Below are 9310 nucleotides of genomic sequence, written 5' to 3'. Positions count from 1 at the left end.
CCTATATTCAGCCTGTGGTCTGATATTGTTTGTTCTCAGATTGAAGGACTTCCTTTAATAAGTCTCTAAGTTTGGTTTGGCTTTTACGTAGTCCCTTAATTTCTGTTTATCTGGAAATGACCTAATTTCACCATCATATTTGAACGAGAGTTTTGCAGGATATATTCTTTGCTGGCAATATTTTTCTCTCAAGGTTTTATATATGTCATCCCATTGCCTTCTTGCTTGCACGGTTTCTGCCAAATAATCCAAGCTTAGTCTTATTGTTTCTCCTTTGTATGTGACTTTTTGTTTTTCTCAAGCTGCTCTCAGGATTCTTTGTTTGTCTTTGGTTTTAGCGAGTGTGATTATGATATGCCTTAGTGATTTTCTTTTCGGGTCTATGCTATATGGGGTTCATTGAACTTCTTGGATGGTCAGCTTTTTATTTTTCATGATATTGGAGAAGTTTTTTGTCAGCAGTTCTTCAATGATCCTCTCTGTGTCTTCTGTTTTCTCCCCCTGTTCTGGAACTCCGATCACTCACAGATTTTTGCTTTTGATTGTATCTCACATAATTCTCAGGGTTTCTTCATTTTTTTTCATTCTTTTTTCTGATTTTTCCTCATACAGAGTTGTACTGAAGTGTTTTTCTTCAGTTTCTCTGATCTTATCTTCCATCATTTCAAACCTGCTCCTCAGGCCTTCTATGACACTGTCCATTTCTGAAATCTTGTTGTTTATCTTTTGGATTTCTAATTGCTGTTTTTGTCTGATTTCTAGTTGTGAATTTATTTTGGCACTTTGTTCCTTTTTTTTTTTTTTTTTCCCCTTGAATTTTCCCATTTTTTTTGTCTGTATTTTTCATGAATTTGTCTGCCTTTTCCGTGAATTTGTCTATTTTTTCCTCATTTTTGTCTGTTTTTTGCTTCAACTCTTGGATAATTCTGAATATTAGAGATTTGATTCCCTATCAGTTAGGTCTAGTGCTTTTTCTTCTACTGGAAGGTCATTTGGTGTTTTATTTTGGACGCCTACTGGAAGCATCCTGTCCTGTTTTTGTAAATGTTTTGATATTGTCTGCTGTCTTCAGGGCATTCAGTGGTTATTTTCCTCATTTATTGATTGCAGATTTGTTTGTTTCGTCCTGCTTTTTTTGTTTTATTTGGTTATGTCTGAGCAGGCGGACTGTGCGTTCTTTGTTGTTTGCTCCTCTGTGGGCACAATACATTTCACCTCCTTCTCCAATGGGCAGGGTCAGTCACTGAGGTATGGTACAGCATGGCAGGTCCAGCTGAAGGGGAGTTGCTGGGATAGGTTTTTTGTGGCATGTACCAGGGCTGACAGTGTGGACTGGGAATCAGTGCAGGGCAGGTTCCAGTAGGCCGTGCCTGTGCTGCTTGGGAGTGTGATGTTCTGCTCACTGTGCAGGTAGGCAGGAAGGAGAGGGTAGATTGTGATGTGTGGAGCTAAGATGGGTATGGGAAAGATGAGAAAGAGGAAAGAGGAACAGGAGTCAAAAAACATACACACAAACAAAAAACAGTGCTAAGCGAGCTCGGTTTTGGAGCGGAGAGATGAGAGACTGAGATATGGGGAAAAACAAAAATGAAAAAAAAAGTAAAAGGGCAAAAGAAAAAAATGAATAAATCGAGCAACTGGAAATGAAGAAAGACAAAAAGGGAGTAAGAGAGAGAAGAAAGCTAAACAAAGAAATGAAAAAAAACACACACAAAAAAAAAAAAAACAAAAAAGAAATGTCCCCAGGGATGTCACTGTGCTTCTGTGCAGAGTAAGGGACTAGCTTCCAAGCTGCGTGGTACTGCCTGGCTAGAAGTGGCTCCCAAGCCAAGAAAAGAAAAAGAAAACAAACAAACAAATCAAAACAGAACAAATCAGAGCAAACAGACAAATAAGCCCCGGGGGTCCCACCAGCGTGGCCACACAGGCCGGAAAGCAGTTTCACAGTCGAGCGGTGTTTTGCAGCCTTTCAGGGAGAAGCAAAGATGGTTCATGGAGTCAGGTATTTGAGAGAAAGGAGGGGGAGGTGGTGAGAGGTAAGGAAGAAATCTAAAGAAGTGGAAAAAAGCAACACCAGCAACCAAAAAATGGCACTCAGGGAGCTGGTCAGTGAAGGCAGGTGGAATCCAAGTGGCACTGTGGGGAAGCTTGTACTTCCCGGCCAGTAGACTGTGGCTGCAGCAAGCAGAGGAGGCTAAGTGGGGACGAAGAAGGGTGGGGGGTGGGAAAGCCTATATTGTGGGTTACCGGTTGTTCTGTCTCCTGCTGGAAGCTCCGTGAAGCTGCTTTCTCGTACCTCCTGTTCGCTGATCTCCGATAGGAGTCCAAGATGGAGGATCTGTGCTGTGGTAGCTGATAGGGGACCTCTGCATGTATCTCTCCTCATGCTCTGTTCTCTGTCAGTTTCTTATTCCACTCAGTGCTTGGCTGAGTTCTTTATCTCTTCATTTGATTCTTAGGGTTTCAGGATTGACGTGTGACTCTGTTTGACTTAGTTTTTCTGATATTTGCTGCAGAGGGATGGCGTAGTGCTTCTGACTATAGTGCCATGTTGCCCGGAAGTTCCAGCCTATATAATCTTGCTCTCCAAGCATTCCTATACTTTCTTGTCTGCCTGACCTGGCTCAAGCAGTCCTGTCTGTATTAAATATCCTTACCCCACCCACGCTATTTGCCCCATCTCAGTCTCCTCATCTACAAAGGCTTTGCAGTATCTAAAATGGGATTTCTCTTCCCTTCCTTGAGATTTCTTTAGATATCATTTGGAATGCTCTCATAGATCTTTCCAGGATGTACCTTAAATTAAAGGTGTTACTGTCTTCTTTACCAGGTCCTAGCTCCAAGAATCTGTCTGATCCATCTTTGTGACTCCCACTGTTCCTAACATAATATGGTACATAAAGCAGATTCTGGTTGTTGAATTAACTCAACCTCTCAGGGTACAAGCAGAAGGCAATTTATTTATTTTGGCACCATGGCCCCCTGCAACCTGCCCTGTGGAAGTTTTTCTTGGGCCCTGGGCCAAATCTCTGGCAGGTATCTTTTTTTTTTTTTTCAGTCACTCAGATAATGAAGGTCTAGTCCAGTATAATAATCAAATAACCCAGTCCAATTCAATGCAATATCAAAATCCTATACTCTTCTCCTCCTACCTTGGGCCTGCTTTAGGCTGAGAAGTCTGCAAAGGTGGTGGAGGCAGTGGTAACAGCCTACGGTGAGCTTCCCTCTTTCCTTTACTTCATCTCCTACCCCCCTCTCTAACTGCCCTTTTTGGCCCTTCTTGGCAAAGGGCACAGTCTTAGGAGGCTAGTACATTTGTCCATGTCCTCTGGGTCATCTTTTCTCTATAGAGATGCCTTTGTGACTTCTTTAAGATCTCTTGCTGAGGCTACCTGAATACCAGTGATGTCTCTCTGCCAGATGGCCAATTTTGACTCCTCCTCTCAACTTCTAACGCCCCTTCACCTCTCCGGCGGTCGTCTGAGGGAAGAACCCTTGAAGAAGACCCCAGTAGTCCCACTAGCTTCCACGGGTTCGTATGTGGATCCTAGAAACAAGGGTCATTGCTGTGTCAGTGGGAAAGCTCCTCGTTGCCACTGCACCACCTGTCTTCACTCTGCACCAGGCAGGCGCAGCCCCACAATAGACCCTCGACACTGCACTTCCTCGGTAAGAGGCAGATACAGTCCCTAGGTCTCTCAAACTACAGAGAAGACTTGTCCTGCTCTCTACAGAGTACTCTTGAAGCCCCTCTCACTTGGCTTGAGGTGAGGGGGCACATCTCCCCCCTCCCACTATTCAGTAGGGGTTGGAGTACAGGCAATGCACAGGACACTGACAATTCTCTGCAAAGAAATCCTCACTTCCCAATCTCTTATCAACCTCAGCTTCTTATATGGGCTAGAGCTGGGTGAGGAGCAAAGGCTGGGGGACCAGCTTGAGGCCTCCCCTTTGAAAGTCTTACAAAGCTGCTCCAGTACCTCCCCTTGGAATGACAATAGGACTTCCTACCAGTGGTTTTATTACTAGCCTTCAGAGCCTCTGTTTAAACTCAGAGACAAAAGGATGAGTTACACTTAAGATCCTGTTTCAAACGTTTGCTGAATTTAACACTAAAAATGGAAAATGAAAAGCTATCGCTCCAGATGAGGACCATTACTCCTGAGACACGTCAGAAGACCAGTTCTGCTAAGAACAGAACATCTGATGAATTCTTAAGCTCCTTGCTTGAAAAATCTTCAACCAGATGTCTTAGAAAGAATTGCTCTTTGATGATGTGAATGAGACAGGACACTTGGAAAACATAACTGTGACCTGTCATCCAGGAATTGTAACATGGGAGGGAACAGTAGGGCTATTCAGCCTTGAGGTTCCAGTCCTGGCTGACTCTTTCCAGGATACTGGGGCCCTTTTATGACCGGAAGGAACAGCCCCTGCTCAGGGCTGCCTGTGGAATCCTAAACTTCTTCCTTTTTTAAAAATTAATTGTGTTATTGTGATGAACATACATATACATATATATACACATACCTACATATATAGCAAAAAATTGCCATTTTTCACATGTACAATTCATTGACATTAATTACCTTCATCATGTTGTGCAACCATAACCACTATCTATTTCTCAATTTTTCCATCACCCTTAACAGAAGCTCAGTGCCTCCTAAGCAATGACGCCCTCTTTCCCCTCCCTCTGGTAGTAAAATTTGGTGTCTATACATCTGCCTATTTCATGCATCCTTCTGTGACTGATTTATTTCACTCAGCATAACACTCGCAAGGTTCATCCATGTCTTAGCATATATCAGGACATCGTTTCTCTTATGGCACAGTAATAATATCCACTGTATGCATGTATCACATTTTGTTTTTCCATTCATCTGTTAATGTTCCCACCTTTTGGCTATTGTGAATAGTGCTGCAATGAACATTGGTGTACCCTAAATTTCTTTATGTAAATATCAGTACTAATCTGAAACTTCCCTTTTTGCCCCAAACTTTATACCCTAGTAAAAATTTTGGGGCATCTACTTCTTACCAGCTTAGGGACTAGAACAAAGAAGAGAAATAGAACAAGGCATGAGATACACTAACTACCACTATTTGAGTACATAACAACCATCTACATACGTTGCTGATTACAATACAAATCATTTAATCTTTACAATTATTCTGAGAGGTAGATAGAACTAACTCCATTTTACTCAGGAGAAAACTGAGGCTCAACTTAATTAAGAGATTTTCTCATGGAAACACAGATGGAAGAAACAGGGTAGGTACAACTTGCTATTCCTAGAACATTCCTTGGACTTCCCTGCCAATGTTCATACCTGAAAGACCACTGCTCACCCCTAAGTGTCGAGATCCCACCATTGTTAAAACAGAAGCTCCCATGTAACTTCCTCCATAGAGCTATCTTTCTTCCTTCCAAGGGGGAAGCAATTGCTCCTTCCTTTATCTGATGGCACTTTGTACCTTTTTTATGACACGCCAAAATTCCTCCCGCCTCTTATGTGGCCATTTCTGTGCATCTTATTTCCTCTGCTAGAATGTAAAATCCATGAGGGTACTGACAGTGTCTTCTTCACATTGGTATTATCCAAAACACTTAATAAAAACAGTAAAGCAAGCTTCTTGCTCACAGTAGGTACTCAACACATGTTTGTTGAATGAGGAGCACAAAGGTATTGCAAAAGATGAAATGTCAGGTATCATGTACCAGAACCCCTTGTTTGCAACTCAGACGAATAACATCTGAGGGTTCACTGTCATCAAAAGCAAACGCTGGCCTATTTCCAGAGGGCGTCTACCCCAGCCTGGCTTCTGCTTCAAAGTTTCCTCTAAGTCCCAGCTGCGGCCCTCTTGATCTTTCCATGTTTGTTCATTAAAGTTAATTTGGGACATGAAAAGACCCAGGACTGAATATTTCTTTCTTTCTTCCTTTTTTTTTACTGTTGTGCTTTAAGTGAAAGTTTACAATTCAAGTTAGTGTCTCATACAAAAATTTAAACATACATTGTTTTGTGACCCTACTTGCTCTCCCTATACTGTGACAGCTCACTCTTCCTTTCCACCCCAGATTTCCCATGTTCATTCAACCAGCTCCTGAGTCTCTCTGTCTTCTCATCTCGCCTCCGGACAGGAGCTGCCCATTTAGTCTCATGTATCTACTTGAGCTAAGAAGCACACTCTTCACGAGTATCATTTTATGTCCCATAGTCCAGTCTAATCTTTATCTGAAGAGTTGGCCTCGGGAATTGTTTCAGTTCTGGGCTAACGAGAGCCCAGGGGCCTTGTCTTCCAGGATCCCTGCCGTCTCAATCAAACCATTAAGTCTGGTCTTTTTACTAGAATTTGAGTTCTGCACCCCACTTTTCTCCTGCTCCATCAGGGACTCTCTGTTGTGTTCCCTGTGAGGACATTTATTGTGGAAGCCGGGCACCATCTAGTTCTTCTGGTCTGAGGCTGATGCAGTCTCTGGTTTACATGGCCCTTTCTGTCTCTTGGGCTAATACTTTCCTTGTGTCCACAGTGTTCTTCATTCTCCTCTACTCCAGGTGGGTTGGGACCAATTGATGCATCTTAGATGGCCGCTTGCTAGCTTTTAAGACTGCAGATACCACTCACCAAAGTAGGATGCAGAACATTTTCTTAAAAAACTTTGTTATGCCAATTGACCCAGATGTCCCCTGAAAGCATGGTCCCCAGACCCCCACCTCTACAACTCTATCCCTTGAAGTGTTTGGTTGTATTCAGGAAACTTCTTAGATTTGGTTTAGTCCAGTTGTACTGACTTCCCCTGTAGTGTGTGCTGTCCTTCTCTTCACCTAAGATAATTCTTGTCTACTATCTAGTTAGTGAATAACCCTCACCCTCCCTCCCTACCCTCGAAACCATCAAAGAATGTTTTCTTCTGTGTTTAAACCTTTTCTTGGGTTCTTGTAACAGTGGTCTTATACAATATTTGTCCTTTTGCAACTGACTAAGTTCACTCAGTATAATGCCTTCCAGATTCCTTCATGTTATGTTTCAAGGATTCATCATTGTTCTTTATTGTTGCATAGTATTCCATTGTGTGAATATGCCATAATTTGTCTCCATTCGTCTGTTGACAGGCACCTAGGTTGTCTCCATCTTTTTGCTATTGTGAACAATGCTGCAATGAACATGGGTGTGCATGCATCTATTCATGTGATAGCTCTTAATTCCTTAGGATATATCCCAAGGAGCAGGATAGCTAGATCGTATGGTACTTCTAGCTTTTTAAGGATGTGCCAAATTGATTTCCAAAGTGGTTATACCATTTTACATTCCCACCAACAGTGTATAAGTGTTCCAGTCTCTCCACAACCTCTCCAGCATTTATTATTTTGTGTTTTATGGATTAATCCTAGCCTTGTTGGGGTGAGATGATAACTCATTGTAGTTTTGATCTGCATTTCTCTGATGGCTAATGAATGTGAGCATTTCCTCCTGTGTTTGTTAGCCGCCTGAATATCTTCTTTGGCAAAGTGCCTACACATATCCTTTGCCCATTTTTAAATTGAGTTTTCTTTTTGTTGCTGAGGTTTTGCAGTATCTTGTAGATTTTAGAGATTAGACGCTGATTGGATTTGTCATAGCCAAAATTTTTTCCCAGTCTGTAGGTTGTCTTTTGACTCTTTTGGTGACGTCTTTTCATTATCATAAGTGTTTGATTTTTAGGAGCTCCCAGTTATTTAGTTTCTCTTCTGGTGTTTGTGCATTGTTACTTATGGTTCGTATTCTGTTTATGCCATGTATTAAGGCTCCTAGTGTTGTCTCTATTTTTTCTTCAATGATCTTTATTGTTTTCAATTTTATATTTAGGTCTTTGATCCATTTTGAGTTAGTTTTTGTGCATGGTGTGAGGTATGGGTCTTGTTTCAGTTTTTTGCAGATGGATATCCAGTTATGCCAGCACCATTTGTTAAAGAGACTGTCTTTTCCCCGTTAATGGACTTTGGGCCTTTGTCAAATATCAGCTGCTCATAGGTGGATGAATTTATGTCTGGATTCGCAATTCTGTTCCATTGGTCTATGCATCTGTTGTTGTTCAGTACAAGGCTGTTTTGACTACCATGACAGTGTAATAGATTCTAAAATCAGGTAATGTGAGGCCTCCCACTTAGTTCTTCTTCTTGAGTAATGCTTTGCTTATCTGGGGCTTCTTCCCTTTCCGTATGAAGTTGGTGATTTGTTTCTCCAACTCATCATAAAATGCTGTTGGAATTTGGATCGGGATTGCATTGTATCTGTAGATTGCTTTGGGTAGAACGGACATTTTCACAATGTTGAGTCTTCCTATTCATGAGCAAGGTATGTTTTTCCACTTATGCAGGTCTCTTTTGGTTTCTTGCAGTAGTGTCTTGTAGTTTTCATTGTATAGGTCTTTTACATCTCTGGTTAGATTTATTCCTAAGTATTTTATCTTCCTGGGGGCTATTGTAAATGGTATTGATTTGGTGATTTCCTCTTGGAAGTTCTCTTCGTTGGTGTAAGGAATCCAGCTGATTTTTGTATGTTTATCTTGTATCCTGATGTTTTGCTGCAATCTTCTGTTAGTTCTAGCAGTTTTCTTGTGGATTCTTTGGGGGGATCTCTGTGTATAAGATCATATCATCTGCAAATAGAGATACTTTGACTTCTTCCTTACCAATTTGGATGCCCTTTATTTCTTTTTCTAGCCTAATGGCTCTGGCTAGGACCTCCAGCACAATGTTGAATAAGACTGGTGATAAAGGGCATCGTTGTCAGGTTCCCGTTCTCAAGGGGAATGCTTTCAAACTCTGTCTACTTAGGATGATGTTGGCTGTTGGCTTTGTATAAATGCCCTTAATTATGTTGAGGAATTTCCCTTCTATTCCTATTTTGCTGAGAGTTTTTATCATGAATGGGTGTTGGACTCTGTCAAATGTCTTTTCTGCATCAATTGATAAGATCATATGGTTCTTGTCTTTTGTTTTATTTATGTGATGGATTACATTGACTGTTTTTCTAATTTTGAACCATCCCTGCATACCTGGTATAAATCCCACTTGATCACTGTGAATTACCTTTTTGATATGTTGTTGAATTCTACTGACTAGAATTTTGTTGATGATTTTTGGGTCAATGTTCATGAGGGATACTGGTCTATAATTTTCTTTTTTTGTGGTGTCTTTACCTGGTTTTGGTATCGGGGCAATGCTAGCCTTATAGAATGAGTTTGGGAGTATTCCATCCTTTTCTATGCTCTGAAATACCTTTAGTAGTAGTGGTGTTAACTCTTCTCTGAAAGTTTGGTAGA

Source organism: Trichechus manatus, unplaced genomic scaffold, assembly GCF_000243295.1.
Source record: "Trichechus manatus latirostris isolate Lorelei unplaced genomic scaffold, TriManLat1.0 scaffold00021, whole genome shotgun sequence".
In the NCBI taxonomy this organism is placed as follows: Eukaryota; Metazoa; Chordata; class Mammalia; order Sirenia; family Trichechidae; genus Trichechus; species Trichechus manatus.
This window is presented reverse-complemented; position numbering follows the sequence as displayed.